Genomic DNA, 6,000 nt, shown 5'->3' on the forward strand with positions numbered 1-6,000 from the left:
TATAGTTTACTTCTAATCATATGCTAAAGAAAGAAATTTTCATTCGGAATCTAAAAATAGAATCAGAATAAACACAATCAGCAGTCATTTGCAACAGTTGTATCCCTTTAATAATTATTTAGTAATTGTTAGTTATGTCCAACTATGGGGAGGAATTTAATTTATTCATCAGTGTGAGGACCGTGAAACTGTATTTAGAAATATGGTGATATCATTGTCTTTGTACTATTTTCTTGACTCTCGCAATCGATTACAAACTGCAGTGCATGCCATCTGTTGATGCTTGAATTGTCAGATTTCTTTTTTCTTATCAAATATACATAGGGATACGGGCCAAGTGGTGGCAAATGGGACTAGGTCAAATTGGGATGTCTGATCGGTGTAGATAAGTTGGACCGAAGGGTCTGTTTCTATGCTGTATAACTCTCTGTACGAATGTGAGGGTCACTGACAAGGCCAGCATTGTTGTCTATCCCTAAATATTTTGAAACTGCATGGCTTGTTAGTCCATTGCAGAGGACAGTTAAGAATCAACCACATTGCTCTGCATCTGGAGTCACATGTAGGTCAGACTAAGTAAGCGTGGTAGACTTTTATCCCTAAAAGAACATTAGTGAACCAGAGATAGTAAGAACCGCAGATGCTGGAAAATCTGAGACAACAAGGTGCAGAGCTGGATGAACACAGCAGGCCAAGCAGCATCATAGGAGCAGGAAGGCTGACGTTTCGGGCCTAGACCCTTCATCAGAAAGGGACTGATGAAGGGTCTAGGCCCAAAATGCCAGCCTTCCTGCTCCTATGATGCTGCTTGGCCTACTGTGTTCATCCAGCTCTGCACATTAGTGAACCAGATTTATTTTTCAGACAATCAATGACAGTTTCATTTATAGTATGAATCTGAACTCTATTGACATCAATTGAAGTAGAACCTAAGAGAATTGAAGTAAACATATTTAACCATATGGTTCAGTGATTCACTAAGACAATGTTTAAATTCCAGATTAATTAATTTAATTTAACTTAACTGACTAGATAATCACTTTTTGTGATGTTGATAAAGGGATAAACATCAGACAGGATTTCAGGAATGACTCTCCTACTCTTCTTCAAAGTAGTGCTGTGGGGTCTATTACACTTGGGCTGATAGGGACTTGGTTTGATATCTCAGCTGCAACACGACATCTTCAACAATGCAATGCAGCTTCGATATTGCATTGAAATGTCAGCTTTGACTTTTGAGTTCATCCCCTGTAGTAGAACTTGAACGCATCTTCTGACTCAAAGGTAAGAGTGCTAGCAAGTAAGATTTGGTTAACTGAAACAGTCTTTGGTTTCTATTTGATTCAAACAATTGGCAAAATAATGTGAAATGGTCTTATGGAAATATTGCGTTAATTCCCTCATCGTGTAATGCAAAGTTTTAGCATAATTGTATAGTGATTCTATATTAAAACTGATTTTACTGAGATGCAAAATGTATCTTTGCTTGATGCTGTCTTTGTAATTCATTCAAAAGTGAGTGAAAAGCAGTCCGTCAGGGGATTCTTTTGTAGTTGCTGGACTCGCATGATCAGTGGTAAAAGTAGTATACATATTTAGTTTCAGAGTTGACTGTGAAAATCTGTACCTAAGTTAGTACACTGCATGAAAAAAATTCATGAGAAGACTGCACTGTAAATATACACTCTATCTGCTCCTTTATTCAATCACTGTCGTAGAAGTTCTGTTCAGAATTCCAATGAAATGCACACAATAAATCACAGTTGTACTCCAATAATAACCTAATTCTCTATTTAATTGTATGAAGTTGTTTTAGTTTTTCAAACCTCAGGTCAATGTATGGCAATAAAGGCTGGCAACATTTTCATCAGTTCAGGAAATAAACTTGGAACTATTTTAATGTCTTAAATAAGCTTAGCCCTAACTAAGTGCACACCATAGTCATAAACTTTACAAGGGAGTAGGACTCTGCTCAGAAAGGGAGATCAAACAATTTAGTTTGAAGTACTTTGAACATAGAACAATGAATAAATGAACAGAATTGTTCGGATGGCAAACAGCGTCAGCATATTCAAAAGATTAGATGGATATTTGGGAGTGAAGACAACAGTGTGGTAGGAGATACAGTGGTGTGTGATATTTTTAAATTTGGGACTGGCTTATGAAGTTTTAGGTATAGGCCTTAACACGAGTTAGAAGGCTGTGGATTTAACAAGAGACTTGTGTACATAAGGGTACCTGAAACTTGCATGCAGTACTGAGGAATTGCTGCATGGCCAGAGGTACTTCCTTTTGGGTGAGGCATTAAACTATTTTAATCAAGTGGATAAAAAAATACGTGGCATTATTTAAAAAGTTGGGGAGTTCTCCTGGTCTCTTGGCATGTATTGCAATGCTTCTATCGCAAATATTGCTGGATACATATTTGTTATTGCATTTTCTGATAATTGCAACAATGTCTGCACTTCCAAAGTACTTAGTTATGAAGCACTTTGAAACATCCTGATGTTATGAAAGTTGTTATATAAATATCTGTTCTTTCTGTACACTCAGTCTCAGGCTAGTGAATAGAATTAGGTAAACAATAGCCATAACTAGATCATACCTTATATCACATACAAAAACAGAAATTGCTGAAAAAGCTCAGCAGGTCTGGCAGCATCTGTGGAGAGAAATTGATATTTCAGGTCGGGTGACCCTTCCTCAAAACTGTTGGTGGCTCGGAAAATGTCGTTTTTATGCAGAAGATAGGGAAGGGGGAAGAGAGTAAAAAGTAAATGATAGGTGGGGAAAGAGCCCAAAGAGAGAGAAGAATAGTTGGACAGACAATGGAGTCGATAACGCTCTGGCTAGTAGGGTGAATATCTGTTGATGGAGACTGCTAACAATGAGTTGTGAGTAATAGCAGACTATGTGATAACAAGCCTTGGTGTGTGGGGGTGGGGGCTAGAACATAGGAGAGTTCAAACCCTAACGTTATTGAACTCGATATTGAGTCCAGGAGACTGCAGGGACCCCAAACAGAAAATCAAGTGTTATTCTTCCAGCTTACACTGAGTTTTGCTGGAGCACTGCAGCAAGCCTGAGACAGAGATGATGGCCAGGGAACAGGGTGGTGTGTTGAGGTGGCAGGCAACTGGAAGCTCAGGGTCATTTTTTGCAGACAGATGTAGGTGTTCTGTGAAGCGGTCACCCAGTCTATGCTGTGTTTGCCCGATGTAGAGGAGACCACATTGTGAGCAGTGAATGCAGTACACGAGATTGTGTGAGTCTGACTCCTCCCTTCCCTTCCTCGACATCCGTTTCTATTCGTGGGGATAAACTGGCCAGTAATATCCACTATAAACCCACCGACTCCCACAATTACCAACACATTCTTGCACCTTGCTTCCTGTAAAGACTCCATTCCATCCTCCCAATTTCTCTGTCTCTGTCACATATGTTCCGATGACACCAACTTTGACAAGGGAGCCTCCGAAATGTCCACCTTCTTTCTCAACCAAGGATTCCCCAGCACTGTTGTTGAAAGGGCCCTCAACTGGGTCTGACCTATCTTCCGCACTTCAGCCCTCACCCCCTTCTTTCCCATCTCTCAACAGTGATAGGGTTCCTCTTGTCCTTACCTACCAGCCCATCGGCATCCACATCAAGGATATCATTAGCTGCTGCTTCCACCACCTCCAGCAAGATGCCACCACCAGACAAATGTTCCCCTCCCATCCCTTGTCTGCCTTCCACAGGCACCATTCCCTCCAGGACACCCTGATTCACTCTTCCTTCATTCCCTATAACCTCCACAGCCCCACGGCATATTCCCCTGCAGTCACCAAAGGTGTAACACTTGCCCATGTACCTCCTCCCTCCCCAGCATCCCAGGGCCCAAACATACCTTCCAGGTGAAGTAGCACTTTACCTGCACTTCACAGAATCTAGTCTACTGCATTTGCTGCTTAACAACGTGGTCTCCTCTACTTTGGCGAAACAAAACATAGACTGGGTGACCACTTTGCAGAACAGTATGTTCTGTTCGCAAATATGACCTTGAGCTTCCAGTTGCCTGCCACTTCAACACACCATCCTGTTCCCTGGACAATATCTCTGTCTCAGGCATGCTGCAGTGCTCCAGCAAAGCTCAGTGTAAGCTGGAAGGACAACACCTTATTTTCTGCTTGGGGATCCTGCAGCCTTCTGGACTCAATATTGAGTTCAATAACTTTAAGGCTTGAACTCTCCTCTGTCCTAGACCCCATGCCCACACACTAGACTGTGTTATCACATAGTCTGCTATTACTCACAACCCATTGTTAGCCACTAACAGTCTCCACTAATAGCTTTTCACCCTCCTAGGCAGATTGTTATCCACTCCTTTGTCTGTCCAACTATTCTTCTCTCTCTTTGGGCTGTTTCCCCACCTATCATTTACTCCTTACCTCCTCTTACCACCCTATCTTCTGCATAAAAACAGGCATTTTCCTAGCCACCTTCAGTTCTTAGGAAGGGTCACTGGACCTGAAACGTTAACTCTAATTTCTCTCCACAGATGCTGCCAGACCTGCTGAGCTTTTCCAGCAATTTCTGTTTTTGTTACTGATTTACAGCATCCACAGTTCTTTTGGTTTTTAGATAGGTATATAATGTAAGACTATCTATGTGGAATTCATCTTTGCATTACCTCGATTTGGACATTACTGGAGAGGTCACTATTTACTGACAATCCCTAGTTGCCTAGAGAAGGCAGTGATAAAACTTTTTCAACAACTGAATGGCTAGGTAGGCAATTGGAGGATGGTCAAGAATCAAATATGTTGGTGTCAAACTGAAAAAGAAAGGAACAAAAACAGAAGTTGCTGGAAAAGCTCAGCAGGTCTGGCAGCATCTGTGAAGAAAAAAATCAGCTAAACATTTCGGGTCTGGTGACCTTTCCTCAGAAAAAGAATTTTGAATCGTATTTGCCATGAACACCAGACATCTCAAAGAGTTTTACAGCCAATGAAGTGCTTTTGAAATGGGGTCACTGTTATAATGGAGGCAATGGAGCAGCCGATTTGCATACAGCAAACTTCTACAAACAGTAATGTGATAATACCCAGATAGTGATGTTAGTTCATAGAGTAATATTAGTCAGGATATTAGGGTTAATTCCTCTATTTTCTCTTTAAAATAGTGATTTGATGTCATTTACATCCCATTTCTCACTTTACTGTCTCATCTGAAAGAATAGTTCTGACAGTACAGCACTCCCTCAGTATCACACTGGATTGTCAGCCTAGATATTGTGCTCAAACCTTGGATAGAAGCTTCAACCCAGAACTTTATGATTTCAAGACATGGATATTACCAATTGATCAACACCTCATACTCACTAGGTTCACAGAAAGGGTAAGAGCAAGTTTCCTAAACTAAAAAGACATTAATGAACCTGCTTGGTTTCAACAACAGTCTAACCGCTTTATGCCATTTTTGCTGACACCAGCTTTTTAAATCCAGATTTTGCAAACTGAATTCAAATTTGCAAATTATCACAGCGGGATGTACAATTCTTGTACTCTGGATTATTAATCCTGTTCTTTTTGCACATCAAATATTTTCTAAAGCAGACACTTAGGGTTGGATTTTTTTTTTTACTACCCAGGACGGTAGTTTGATTAGATAATTTCTTAACTTGGCAGACCACTTTCACTTAAAGGACCCTGTTGGTCACAAATTTTGTGGGTCAGGTTTGAATTAGGCCTGCCAAGCTTGGGAGCAGATCTTGGGTGGCCACAAGGGCAGGTGCGTGCCAAGATAGACTGGTTAAAAGGCTTCCCTCAGTTCTCTAGAAATTAGTTCCCATTTTAGAAGTTGGCAGGCCCTAGCCCTTGCCCTACTGCTGTCTCTCAAAGATAATCTCTTGCCTCCCACGCAGCCCCAAGATGTTGGAAAGGCCTCTTCTGGAGTACTGTGTGCAGTTCTGGTTCATTAAATTGGAAAGGGTTCAGAAAATATTTACCAGGGTGTTGC

Source organism: Rhincodon typus, chromosome 19 (genome assembly GCF_021869965.1).
Source record: "Rhincodon typus isolate 14 chromosome 19, sRhiTyp1.1, whole genome shotgun sequence".
Lineage (NCBI taxonomy): Eukaryota > Metazoa > Chordata > Chondrichthyes > Orectolobiformes > Rhincodontidae > Rhincodon > Rhincodon typus.